At 43.6% G+C, this 14,662-nt stretch overlaps 1 long non-coding RNA gene across 10 annotated transcripts in view; it reads left to right on the forward strand.

Moving 5' to 3' along the window:
* The window catches only part of LOC140617484 (uncharacterized), a 66,881-nt gene extending 53,244 nt beyond the window's left edge, over positions 1-13,637 (forward strand). For 8 of the 10 annotated variants that reach the window (XR_012017709.1, XR_012017708.1, XR_012017716.1 and 5 more), the window contains 2 exons: positions 5,557-7,060; positions 11,075-13,637. This is a non-coding gene — a long non-coding RNA (uncharacterized lncRNA). The remainder of the gene's footprint in view (positions 1-5,556; positions 7,061-11,074) is intronic. The other 2 variants (XR_012017710.1, XR_012017711.1) reach the window with 2 other exon arrangements.
* The last annotated feature ends 1,025 nt before the right edge of the window (positions 13,638-14,662 follow it).

Raw genomic sequence — 14,662 nt, forward strand, 5'->3', positions numbered from 1 at the left:
ATAAAGTTCAGTTAATTTGTTCGCTGGCTGATTATTACAATGACCTGTAACTGATTCCATCTGAGACCATAAAAACAGGTCATTAAGACAAATGAGTGGGTTCAGTGACTCGTAGACCCCTTGAGTTTATGAGATCTAAGTTGCCTGTTATGTCTTCTAAATATTTTATTAATTAATGAGAGCTGGAGATCAGAGCTGGGGTGCAGAGGTGCAAGGGCTCCTGGCTCCAGGGGTCCCAAGCAGACTGGACTCAGCCACTCACTGCTGCCAAAATCCAGAGGCAGAGAGATGACTGGTGGTAAAGCGAGAAAGGAATTTATTTCAGTGAGGCCAACATGGGGAGGACAGTGGACTAACATCTCAAAGACTGTCTCCCACCACAGTTTCGGATTCAATGGGTCTCGAACAGAGTTCCCAGGAGGTGCTGCTGGTCCAAGGACCATGCTCTGAAAACCACAGTTATGGAGTCCGATGGACTTGGTTTTAAATTTCTCTCTTCACTACTTTTACAACCTGAGCCAACATATACAACCTCTGGGAGCTTTGGTTTTCCCATTTGTAAATAGAACAGTAATTCTTACCTCTTGGATTTGTTTTGAATATCAGTTGAAAAATATATGTAAAGCACCGACCACTTAAAGAAAGTCACTGTGAATGAGTGGATGGATGTTAGGGATGAACATAGCAGGAGTGGGAGGTTTAAAGACCTGGAACATCTGGGATTAGGAAGGGCATTCAGAAGCAGGGTGGAGAAGCCAAGCTGTTTCCCCTCTGGCTCCTGTCTGCTCCTGCTGTCATCAGGGACGTGGGAAGGGATGGGGATCGCGGGAGGCAGAAGCTTTGGAAGCCTTGGCAGAGGGATGGGACTTGGCTGTTTTCAGCAAAATAGATATTTCTGGCTGGGTTCTCAGCTTTGTAACTCAAGGCAGAGGCATGTCTAGAAGTATTTTGAAGTCAGAGAGATGTTCCACTGAAGGGTCAGCTGTTCCCATGTAAAGCTCTTGGGGCTGGATGTGGCTCCTCGGAGGACACTGTGCACAGGCCTTTGGGCTGGGGCTTGGTGGTCTCTGCTGCTCAGAATGTTCTTCTCCTCTGGCCTTGTCTGTGGAACTTGTAATCATCCTTTAAGGTGTTTTTGTCTCTGGAAAACTAATGGTCCTTCACAGGTGGATTTCCTTGTTAACACCTCTCTCTCTCTCTCTCTCCCCCTCTCGACTGTGAGCACTTAAAAAGCACAAACTTTAACTTGTCTTTATATGCCTTTTGTGTTCTCTAGCAAAAGGCTGGCTCCATAAATGTTTCATAAGGCATGGAGGAAGGAAGGGAGGAAGGATTTGCATTTTAAAAGTCACGTTTCTAGACGCAGGATTGACATCCTACCCTTCAGTTGCATCTTCCACACTTAACTCAGTGCCCCGAAGACATCAGGTGTTCAGTAAATACTTTACAAACGTTCCTGCTTTTCATTAGGACTTGCTCCATCTGAATTGGGTTTCAAGCTTGCTTAACTGCTTCAAACATCTTTGAGTTTCTTCCTTGCCCTCTGATTGTTTGCTTGCTTTACTCTTTTACCTGATCGAATCTTTATTTCATTCTCTCCTCTCCTGAGAATAAATTAATATATTGGACCTGTAGCTAGAGTCCCAATAAATAACTTTCTATTTAAATTTTGCTTTATTCTATATTCTCTGATTTTATCATTATAGTTTTGAATGATTTTAAGAATCTACCGGGTTGGGAGCTCTTTTCTCCCTGTGCTTTGCCTAACCCATGAAGGAAGAAGCCCCACTAACAAAGTCACCCTCTGGGGACCTGCTCCAGCTTGTGAACCTGTCAGCTTGGGCTGCCCTAACAAAATATACCACAGCTGGGGTGGCTTCGACAATAGAAATTTATTTTCTCTCGGTTCTGGAGGCTGGAAGTCCTTGACAAGGTCCCAGGGGCTTCAGTTCCCAGTGACAACACTTGTACTTGCAGATGACTGTGTTTTGCTGTGGCCTTTCCTCTGCAATATATGGGGTGGAGAGAGAGAGAGAGCTCTGGTGTCTCTTCCTCTTCTTAGAAGGACACTATTTTCATCAGAGTAGGGCTCCACCACTATCCTCTCATTTAACTTCCCCTCCATAAAAGTCCTAGTTCCAAATACAGTCACACTGGGAGCTGGGGCTTCAATAGGTAAATTTTAGGGGGACACAATTTAGTCCATAGCCCCATGGTTGCTCCTCCCTACAAGTGGAGGAGGAGTTAATGGGATGACTAAGAGCCTGACACATCCATTGGGCTGATTTTTAGGGGCCAAGTGTGATGTAGAGATGGGGGCTCCTGCTCCCCTGGCCCTCTCTGTTGAGACTCAGGGGGCTGGTGTTGTGTGTTGCTCACATGTGGTGAGCAAGACAGTGAGGAGACTCATGCTGCCTGAGCCAGACAGACCCCTGCTCCATCTTTTCCTGCTTTTCAGCCTACTGCTGGGTGCGTAAATCAGGCCAGGGCTGCTCTACAGATGTGTCTGTCTGCAACTCTCAGAAGGAGCAGGACACCTCCTTCAACTCCAGTCCAAGCCACATTTGCCAATTGAACTTTATGAGAAAACACTGTCCTTGGAGCTTTTGAGCTATGCGACGACTCTATTTTAAATTGCACCCCTCCGTGGCCTAGCCTTTCCCAATTCCTGACTCTGCCCCTTTCTCTTTTCTCCATGGCACTTTTCCATTCTCTAACATTCCTTCGACTGAACCGTAAGAATCTTCTAATAGACTTTCAAAAGATTTTCTGAAAAAAAAAAAAAAAATATGTTAACTGAAAGGTCAGAGTGTTGTTCAATGGAGGTAGGTGGGGAGTATATTTAACTTAGGAAATAATACTTTTAAGCACATTGGGTGAAGAGTCTATGAACTGTCATCCAATACCTAAAACTTGATTTTGGAGCAGAGGCAATATAAACAGGCTCTGTATCTTTGGCTCATGGAAGCTATGCGGGAAATGGTAATGATGATGGGGAACACTTACTGAATCCTTCAATGCTCAGGCCAGAATGCTAAGTGATTTACATGCATTTTCTCTTCTAAGTATTCCTGTGATGTAGCTAACAGCATTCATTTGATTTTACAGCTAAGGAAACTGAGGTCTAGTGAGGTAAAGTGACCAACATGGAGTCCAATTCAGGTCTGATGCGCGTGTTGCTCAGCTTACGCAAAGCATATTCTAACCATTAGAGCTGGCCAGCAATGAAGTGGAAGGATTACCACGTGGTCTCTTTGCTCTGAGCCTGATCCAGCAGAGGCTGGGTGACCATCTGTTAGGGCTGCTGCAGAAAGGAGATCGATTTAGACCATTTCTGAGTCTCTTTCCAACTGTAAGATCTTATGGAAACTTGACTGGCGGTCCTGTGGGAAGGAATTATATTTGTTCTTTGTAGCTCTGTTCAATAGAGTAGCATTTCTCAGGCTTTTCCATCTAGAAATCCCCAAAGTCAAAGGCAAGTGAATGGATACTCCTGGGAGGTCTGGGGCAGAGTTTCCAGAAGCAAAATTTTGTGTCAAATCTGAAAAACAAATTATTTGAACTTTATATTATACATGAAAATATGCTGTTTGTTTTAAATTAGAAATTTTAAATTAGTATTTTAAATGAGAAAATCTTTTCAAAAGAAGGGATATTCAACACAAAGCTTGAATTCCACCCCCACCCCCCCGCCATAAACCTTCATTTCAGTTTGGTTCATCAGGAAAACATGCCATACTTATTTTATGAGTTTACAAATCCCCAACACATTGCCAAGTCTCCCAAGGGAAACATTTATCTTAGTATGAGAAGTAAAGCTGTCGTGTTAAGACCAGTGGGGAGGAGTTATATAGAGGCAGATCAGATTTTATCCCAATGCAAGTGAGTCTTTCTAAGAGCTGCAGTGGTCCAGCAGTGAAAGGGAACCTTGAAAAAAAAGTAGTAAATAAGCAGCCAATGAAAAGTTCCCTAGCAGAGGTGGCCCAAGGGTCTGGGTAAGTTAACAGGGGACTCCATATGGGGAATGCTCGTGCCAGAGCAAATTCATAGCCATGGTAAAAGGAACAGATGAGGCGCATGTTCTTCACCACTCAGAAAAGGTTTGTAGATTACTAGAGTAACAATGGCTAAAATATACGCCAGGCCCTATTCTCAAAGCTTCCATGTGTCATTTAGTTCTGAGTGACCCATATTATTATCAATCCCATTTTCCAGATAGGGAAATAGAGGCACAGGGAAATTAAGTAAACGGACCCAATTTCTCACAACTGCTAAGAAGTAGAGCTCAACTTTGAACTCGGGCTATTAGGAGTGAGGGCTGGAACTGGCTGTCTACCACCTGTCCCCTACCACCGGTCCCATACCACATGATGTCATCTCCTTGGTTTCCAGCTCTGACCTAGAAGGGATCTTGTCCACAGGAAGGAGACCTGGTGGTGAGTAGTCAAGACACCTGGACTCTGGTCCATACTTGGTCACTAACCAGGTGACCTTGGAAGGGTCACTTACTTTTCCTGTTTTTTCCACATGCTAATTCATTATTTCTGAGCCTGCCAAGAGGACCATAGTTTTTTACATATCTTTCATTAAAACTCAGAGAAATTGTGCCACATCATGTAGGAGTCCCACTGTGCTACCAGTAGGACTGAACTATATAGTAAAACAAAATGAAGCAAAGCAAACAACTAAAAAAAAAAAAAAAAAAAAAAAAAAAAGCAAAAAACCTATTGGAAAGTGCCTCTCTCTCCCTTGGATTTACTTTTCTAGCAGGTGGAATCCTGTCCCTGGGGGCTCTAGACTCTGTAGGGACTGTGTCTTTGGCTAGACCAGGGATTGTTCTTCATGGCTCCCAGCAGCATTATAACAGGGTTTACTGAACTCCTCTTACTCATGGTGTATTTGCAACTGCACAAAATTATGGATAGATTGTGTCCAGATGGCCGTCTGGTTTCTAGTTTTAATGGCCACATGATGCATTAATGTGGGACAGTGGCTTCAGCTGTGAATCATTTCTGGATTCCCTACTGCAATAGTGAGATGAGGAGGAATTTTCAGGATCTCCCAGGGAATCTCTGCACTAAGGTGCTCCCCTCCAAAAAACAATGGAGGCTGAGGGATGGGTGAAATAGATGACAGGAACTAACAGTACACTTATCATGATGAGCACTGAGTAATGAGGCAGAGAATTACTGAATCACTATATTGTACACCTGGAATGAATATAACACTGTATGTTAGCTATGCTTAAATTGTAATTAAAAACTTAATAAAGGAAAAAAACACAACAATGGAGCCACACTGATTATTGAGACTTTTCTCTTATCATAGCCCAGGATGGGTGAGGCAAGTGCCACACCATTCTTTCCAGGGTGTTCTTTAAATCATGAGAGGATCTCACAGGGAAATTGGGCCACTGGAGGAATATTACCCCTCATTTCCATTTCACCTTCAGAAGACTCATGTCCACATGAGAGTCAAATGCACCCAGGCTTGGTGTTTTCAATCTGGAAAATTTGCCCGAGTGACCTAAGGGTCTTATACACTTGTGTTTTGTAGGTGGCGAAAGAAGGCAGCATTGGTCTGGTGTCTCTGGAAGATCTTCCAAGTGGCCTAGTAAGACTGGAACAGCTCAGAAGAAACCATCTGCTCACTCATACATTCCACAAAGCACATCTTGAGTACCTATTAGATGGAGATATATTGATTTATATCTATGTATCTATCTATTATCTATCATCTCTCTATATCTATCTATCTAGTTCTAGATACATAGCTCACAATATGGCTATTCCATAAGTAAAACTTGGCAATACAGTGAAACAAGTACAGTATCAGGGTGGGCTCAAAGAGCTGTGGAGTGAAAGATAGCCTGTCTTGAGTAGGACAAGAGAGACGGGCATTCCAGGAAAACAGAATGAAGGGAGTAAGCACAAAGAAACATTGAAGGACCGTTATCACCTAGGCCTGGGAAGTTTCAGTGTGGCCAGCACACAGGATGAGTTTATGGAAGGAGAAAAGTATTTGGAGATGCAAAGATAGATTGGAGCAGCTCATGAACCTACCCCACTGACTTGTCAACCTGGCCTAGAAGTGGGAATGAAGGCAGTGAAGAAGAGGAAGGCTGAGGGCAGATGGAGTGGATTGAGGGCCCCAGGGGGATGAAATGAGAGGAAATGAATATCAAGAAGTTTATAAATGCATTGACTACATTCTGTGGGCCAGGCAATGAGCTAGGTACTCCATCCACATTTAACACCCATAGTCACCAGAGAGGTGAGTCCTGTAATTATCTTTTATTTTACAGATGAGACTTGGGATATGGAGGTAAAATAAATTGCTCAGTCACAGATAGTGAGAGAGCTGAGATTCAAACCCTGGCTGTCTTATCCAAAGGAGAAATAACTTAAGGCCAGAAACGTAAGAAAAGGAGAAGGAAGTAAAGTAAATACTTGTCTCAAGTTATTTGTCTATTTCATTATAAGTACTCATTTTTAGAAATGTTTTATTTGTCCTAGGAGGCCTTTCTTTCCAAAATCTTTGGTAAAATTTTCTTCTTTGCTTGTGCCTTTTCTTATTTCCTTCTCTCTGCAACCAGCTCATTGTGAAAATCTTTTCAGAATGCAGTTGTATGGAAAGCTAATGCAAAATAAAAATTAGTCTGTAAAATATATTAACAAGGTAAGCAGCATCTCTTTGTGGGTCTCTCTGCACGGGTGATTTGTTTCTCAGTGCTGGGGTCTGGAGAGGAGAGTCACAGTGTCTGTTTTGTTTTTTCATATTTCCTGAGCAGGACACCGGGACTTTTGGAACTCATGCATATCCACCCATAGTTCAGTATAAACTGACATGCAAAATAATTTGAATAGGACAGAAAAAAAAAAAAAAAGGAAAGAACACCAATGAAATGCCTAGTCACCACCATGAGTCTGACTTGTGCTTCTACGTGATTTATCAATATAGTCAGACTGCTTAGTGTATGAATCCATCTTTCTCCATGAACAGGGAGAGAAGAGAAGCCTGTGGTCGTATCTGCATGGCCAATAATGGTGTCCTTTCATAGGTGAGATGCTCTGAGAATAGTATACCCTTGCTCCTTTATGAGCACCAAGTCCTCTAAAGGAGATCTAGGCATTCATTCCTAGACCCTCAATGCAAACTCTAACAAAAAATGTTTTCAGGAGTGGAAGATGTGGACTGAAAAGCTATTCTTGGTTCACACGGTGGCTCCTCTATCCTACTAGCTGCTAGGGCCTCCTGCTAGTTAGCTGAGTGGCATCCAAGGGCAATCCAAGTGTAGGGGTCTGGAGGAAGGCTCTTTATTCCTCTCTCACCATGACAGTGCTCAAAAGGAAGAAAAAACTAACCTAATCTTTATGCATCTCTTTAGAAGCTGTCAGAAAGGACTTCTAGGTCTGGCATCTTTACATGTGCAGTGTTCTTAAGACCATCACATAGCAGAAACAACTGAATTGCCATCACCTCTTGAGTTGGGCTGGTCTGCTTGGCTCAGGGTCCTAAAGTTCAGAACAGAGGAGCAGAGAAAGGCACTCCGAAGCTGTGGGGGAACCACAGAAAGCACCGCTGGGAACTGAGACATGAGGCCTCTCCTTATCCATTCATGAAGCAATGCTGCAACTCTAGAGATGAAGGACATCTGTTATAATGAAGTCTCTTGCTAGTGGAGTCCAGGGGTTCTGACTGGAGTGGGTTGAGAGAGTTTGACAGAAAACTTAAGAGATGAGTATAGACAGCACTTTCAGGGAATTTTGTTGCAAAAAATGAAGAGAACAAAAGTAGGGCAGTAAGTACAGGGCAAAGTCAATGGAATATTTTTTTAAGATAAGAGCTATAATAGTTGCTGGGATGTATGATGCAGAGTTACATGTATCATTTCAGGTACATCTCAAAAGCATAATGTTGAGTAAAAGGCAAGTGCGGAATAGAATACAAAGCATGACATAATTTTATTTAAAATGTAAAATATAGGGGTGCCTGGGTGGCTCAGTTGGTTAAACATCTGCCTTTGGCTTAGGTCATGATCTTGGGGCCCTGGGATGGAGCCCTGCATCAAACTCCTGGCTCAGTGGGGAGCCTGCTTCTCCTTCTCCCTCTGCCACTCCCCTTGCTTGTGGTCTCTTACACTCTCTCTGTCAAATAAATAGTCTTTTCAAAAATGTAAAATATTAAAAAAAATCCCCATCATTTCTTTATGAGCATATAGGTAGTCCATTTTTTGACTATTCTAAATTGTTTATTAGATAAAAATTTTATAAATATCCCTTATATTAGCAGTAACAGTAAAGCTGGAGAATATTGTTGTGCCTTCTCCAAGCTGCAGAGGGAACCACTGAGAGTATGGTGGCACCTGAGGCCCTTTCCAAGGCCATGGCTCTTGTGGCCTACAGATGTGAGCCCTGAAATCCCCCTGTGCTTGAGGACTGATTTCATGACCCACTGGGAGTCAGGATTTCTCCTTCTTCTTCTTCTCCTCCTTCTTCTTCCCCTTCTTCTTCTCCGTCTTTCTTTCTTTCTTTCTTTCTTTCTTTCTTTCTTTCTTTCTTTCTTTCTTTCTTTCTTTCTTTCTTTCCTTCTTTCTTTTCTTCTTCTTCTTCTTCTCCTTCTCCTTCTCCTTCTCCTTCTCCTTCTTCTTCTTCTTCTTCTTCTTCAATTTTAAGTAATCTATATGCCCAATATGGGGTTTGAACTTACAACCCTGAGATCAAAAGTTGTATGCTCAGGACGCCTGGGCAGCTCAGCGGTTGAGCACCTGCCTTCAGCCCAGGGTGTGATCCTGGAGTCCCAGGATCGAGTCTCATATAGGGCTCCCTGCATGGGGCCTGCTTCTCTCACTGCCTGTGTCTCTGCCTCTCTCTCTCTCTCTCTCTCTCTCTGTCTTTCATGAATGAATAAATAAAATCTTTAAAAAAAAATGTATGCTCACCAACTGAGCCAACCAGGCACTCCAGGATTTCTTATGATAGCTAAATGGAACGAGTCAATGAAGAGAACCTTGAAGAATTTCTATATGGAATCTTCTTCAACCCAGTAAGAATTCAGAGCTCTCAGAGTTCCCAGGGGTACCTAGCTTGCTCCTCAGCAATAGAATGAAGACTTCGAGCAAACTAGCTGGTTAACACCATGATGGACAGGATTGCTGTAGGTTGCACTCGGGCACACACCATCCCAGTATATGACATAACCTTGCTTGGCCTTGTGTCCCTGTGTGGGTATTTTATGGGGTCAGGGGAGCAGATAGTTGGCAGTACTGTCCACAGCACCCAGATAAGAAAACATAAGGGCCATGATCACACAGAATTACATGTATCTAAAGGCTTTATTTATTTATTTATTTATTTATTTTTTACAAAATAAAGAAACTGAATAAAATATAGTAAATTGTTAATAATGTTAAAGGTAGATGGTTATCCACCATGGATATACAGCTATTTATTTTGTTATAGTCTACACTTCTCTCATTATATTGATATACTTAATAATGTAAAACAAGAAAATATAAAAATATCATCACCATCACCACCAACAATAAAGACATCTGGTCCCCCTTGGGAGATTTCAAATATCAATCTACCAGAATATTGGAGTATGGGTTATGATTTCTTAATGTCTCTTTTTTCCAGGCCTGTGATGCTGTGAAAACAAAAAGTTCATTTAACGCAAATGTATTAAGTGAAAGGCTTATCAATTAGTTAATGTTTTGCCCTCCACCATCTCTCTTCCCACATTAAGGGAGTGTTCTGGTATATGGAGGTGATCAGGAGAAGATGGAGTGATCTTTGCATTTTTTAAAAAAGATTTTATTTGTTTATTTTTATTTTTTAATTATCATTTTATTTTTTAATAATATAAATATTATTTATTTAGTTGAGAGAGAGACCACACATGAGCAAGGGGGAGGAGCAGAAGGAGAGGGAGGAAGCAGACTCTCCACTGAGCAGGGAGCCCGACACTCTCCACTGAGCGGGGCCTGAGATCATGGCCCAAGCCCAAGGCAGACATTTAACTGACTGAGCCACCCAGGGGCCCCTATTCATTTATTTTTAGAGAGAGAGAGAATGCATGTGTGAGCAGAGGGAGGGGCCGAGGGAAAGGAGGAGGGAGACCAGCAGACTCCCCGCTGAGTGGGGAGCCTGATGTGGGGCTCAATCTTATGACTCTGAGATCATGAACCAGAGCTGAAATCAAGAGTTGGACTCTTATCCAACTGAACCACCCAGGCACCCCAACGGGAAGATTTTTTGATGACAGTTCATGTCAGTAGAATATACCTGTGCATTTTTTTTTAATTTTTATTTATTTATGATAGTCACACAGAGAGAGAGAGAGAGGCAGAGACATAGGCAGAGGGAGAAGCAGGTTCCATGCACCGGGAGCCCGATGTGGGATTCGATCCCGGGTCTCCAGGATCGCGCCCTGGGCCGAAGGCAGGCGCTAAACCGCTGCGCCACCCAGGGATCCCTACCTGTGCATTTTATTTAAAGTAATGTTGACAGGTTTGCACAAACCATTTTGGAGAGCAGTAAAAGCCATGGATCGATGCCTGGATTGAGCCACATGATCCCACCACTGGAAAACACAAAGCACAAAGCTCATCCTTGTGGGTTTTATTTTGTTCCTATTAAGAATAGGGAAGCAGCCTCAACCACCTTTTCCTTGTTCACACTCGAGCCTTTGCCTCGAATTCTCTGGAGCGTGTGCATGTGCTGGATACTGCAGAGTGGTTGGAGGGTTGTGTGATATTCAGGAGGACAGATGAGGGGACACAGGAAAAGAGGTCCACTGGAGAAAGCCTTTTATAGTTAATCAGGATGTGAGTTGGAGTATCTGACTTTTTAAAACAAGTCAGAAAACAAGCTAAAACACCTCAGTGGGGATAGATTAGGAGGAGGATCTGGCAGGAAGAACAGAGGCACCTGTTCCTCATCTTTTGGCCCCTCATATTTTCTGAAGGTTTGATACAAATCTGGCATATCTAATGGACCAGTGGAAGAAAGTTCTAGAAAAGCTGGCTTCATTTCAATATAAGAAAGTGTTGTTGTTTTTTTTTCTCCTTCAGATAATAGAATGTATATCAGGATGCAAGGCTGCCTCTAGTGAGAATCCAACTTTAAACAGACCAAGCTGGGAGGCTCCTTATCAATGATGTCATGAGTAGTTTCAGTTTGCCTCTGGGAGGAGTTTTTACAAGAAGGTCTAGCTCCAAGGGTGGTGGACGGATTCTCTGAACTAGAGGGGCTCTCTCCCCTGTTCTCATAGCACTGTTCCCTCTCCCAACCATCCCACAGGACCCGAGTGGGAAGGTAGAGAGTGTGAATATCACAGTCTCCCCACCACGCTACTGCAGGGACATTGCATATGCATATGCAGATGAGCCAACCAGAACTGTTCTTGAACTTTAGAAGACTCTGGATTCAGTGAAATGTAATTGGATGCTCATTCCTGGGTACCCGTGGGCAAACTGCCTAAGTTCTTTGAGTAACTTGAGATAGCAAAGAAAGAAGAAATACATCTCAGTGAAGACCACATTTCTACAACACCCCAAATTTACTTTCAGGGTTTGGCTCTATTTCTTTCCTTGAGACACAAGAGTTTAGAGCCGGGAAAATAAATCTGACTGCTCATCTGACACATCCGATCTGGTTGTTGAAAGGACTGAGATACCAGCCAATTGTTCATGACCTGTCTCATCGGGAGCTCAGCAGCTGGCTGCTAATGGTCAGACACGCAGACCTGGCCAGAGTCCACAATGGAAGGTTGGAGTATTGTGCTTGAGGATGGCTCAGGATGGAGTCCTTTGGAAGGACACCAGCCAGATGTCCAGGCCCATTTGGCTGGTCAGGCGGCAGCTGCTTTGTTGCTCTGTGGGATGAAGCAGCATTCTCGACCCGTGGAGCTCAGTGGTCAAGCCACAGAGTCATTCAGAGGCAGGGTGAGGGCAGAGTCCCACACAGAATGGCAGCACCTGCGGTGTCCGGGGAGCCAAATACTTGAGCAGTTCCAGAAAAAGTTTAAAAAAATCTCTCCTCCTCCCAGCCTGCTCTTTGTTAATTGGAATTACACAAACTTCAACATCTGTTACATGCATCCATGCCCAAGAAGAGATGGAAAGAAGGAGGTGGCGCGGAAAGATGCCTGGCACTTCCTTTTCCTGGTGGCCCCTCACCTTCTGCAACATCACTTCCCACCGAGGCCGGAACCACCGAAGACACTCCTTCAGGCAACAGAGGAGCACTTTGGAACATGCAAAGATTTGTCCACGGAGCCTCACGGACGGATGAAAACACGACCTGTCCTGGGTCTGATTAGCAGAAACACACAAGGATAATAAAAGCTAGCTTGCACTTAGTATGATTTTTCAAGGCACTACTGGACAGTGTTCCCCCAGTCCTTTGCACTCAACAACATCCCCATTTATAATCAGAGACTGATTTGGTGGTTGAAGGACTTACAGGAAGAAGATCACAGGCTTAGTAATGGTGAAGCCAGAACTGCCAGGATTCTGCCGTCAGATCCCTGTTCTGTTTCCGTGTGTCCACCAGTTTCTGGACACTTGAGGCAGTCGCTGGGGTGGCAGCTGTAAGCAAGACATCCAGTGGCAGAAATCTAAGGGGATCCAGAACCAAGAGCTGGTGAGGGGCCCTGCAAGGCCTCCAGCATTGAGGCCTCCAGGCCCATGGTGCTCACTTCATAGTTGCTCCCAAGAACAGAGCTTTGTCTCTCTTGTTTATCTATGGATCCCTAGTGCCTTGAACAGAAGTACCCAACAAACACTTGCTGAATTAACTTGGTGTACTATTATCCCTCCCAGAGGGTTAAAGGGAAAGGGACTTTGTTGTGGTCCATGTTGGATTCCCCTATGAACTATGAAGGAGAATATTATAGTGAATGCTTCGATGGCTCTGAAGAGATAAATAAAGCTTCCATCCTGGTTCTCTGCATTAAAAGCCTTGGGACCTTGGGCTAGTTACTTAAACCCCTTGAAGGCTTCATTGCATTCTGTGTAAAATGGGGAACACAGGAGCGTTATGAGGATTAGAGGAGATAATGCGTGATGGATGCTCAGCCTTTAAACATTTAGCCCTTTTGGTTTTCTTTCTTTCTTTTTTTTTTTTTTAAGATTTAAGAAAAATAAGATTTTATTTATTTATGAGAGAGAGAGAGGCAGAGGGAGAAGCAGGCTCCATGCAAGGAGCCGGACGTGGGACTCAATCCGGGGACTCCAGGATCACGCCCTGGGCTGAAGGCAGGCGCTAAACCGCTAAGCCACCCAGGGATTCCCCCACTTTTGGTTTTCATCACGAACTTGAATCATGGATTGTAAGCATGGAGGATGATGAAGCCACTACCTCTATGCTCTATTATCCTTACATATCTGAGGAGTCAGGGCATTCTTGGGATTTATCTCTCAGGGGGTGTCAAGGTTCTACTGCATAGAACATGCTCTCAAAAATAGTCCCTCCTCCCCGTGGTCACCTCTCACAGCATGAATATATTTATTGGTGGATGTATGAATTCCATACCTACTCTCCCATCAAAATAATTAATGTTTCATGGCTTCCTTTTAAGTATACTGTACTATTGACAAGTCAGAGAAAAATAAAATGCTATTTATAACTAAAGGGATATTTATTTACCTTGCACAATGTATTTTAAGTTGGATTCCATGCAATTCCATTGGTAATTTCATATCCAAACCAAATAGCACAGATTTTCTTTCCCATTATTCCTGAATCCTAATTCACTCAACCTATCCCAACTCTTAGGCTGTTCGGACACAGTTGCCTTTACGTCTGATTTTTGAGTTATCATTACTCGGCATTTGCCAATATTACCAAATATTCTCATTTACATGATCTCATGCAATCCTCGGGCAACACATGACAAGGCAGTATTATCCCCATCTTACAGATGTAGAAGGAGATGTCTGTGGAGGTTTGGTGAGCTTGCCCAAGGTCATAGCCAAGAAGCAGCCACCTCCTCGACCTCTGGCGGGTGTGGGGGAGGTGGGTTTCTGACTCCTGAGTTCAGCATTTTCCCCGTCATACTCCAGCTGTCCCCTCTCCATCATCATCAAAGTCTCCAGCATCGGCTGTGACAGAAGGATATGTGTCCAGCCGAGTCATTATCTGTTGCTCTTTATCTCTGGTGCCTCCTGGTTGTCACTTGCAATTTTCCCTAGCTGTTTCAGCCACTTGCAAGCCCCGGGTCTGACTCCACCTGACTGATCTTATTATATCCTGAAAAGGAATACAAAGGAAAAGGCCTCTGTGTTTGGGTCCACTTCTCCTGTCACTTCTCTGGGGATCCCCAGCTTTTTGCCCAGGCTTCTTCATCATCATCGTGGCTTTACTTTTCAAACTCAGAAGGTTCTCTTCCACTACCTGCATTTCTCCTGGCACAGCTGACAGACCATCCATGTGGGTAGGGTGATTTTTGCCCTCAATTGTAATAAAAATTTTAATTATTCATCAGTACAATAGCTGTTAGACAAATGCCCAATTATTATTCATCCATAGCTAAGTAACCTCCTGCTCTTTTTTGGAGCTGTGACAAACACAGCCCTTCCAGAGCTGGCAGCGGGCTCAGATCAAAGAACGCTTTGTGTGTTGCTTTAACCAGGAAAGGAAGGACAAGGAAAGGCAGC

The sequence above is a fragment of the Canis lupus genome, chromosome 25 (assembly GCF_048164855.1).
Source record: "Canis lupus baileyi chromosome 25, mCanLup2.hap1, whole genome shotgun sequence".
Classification (NCBI taxonomy): domain Eukaryota; kingdom Metazoa; phylum Chordata; class Mammalia; order Carnivora; family Canidae; genus Canis; species Canis lupus.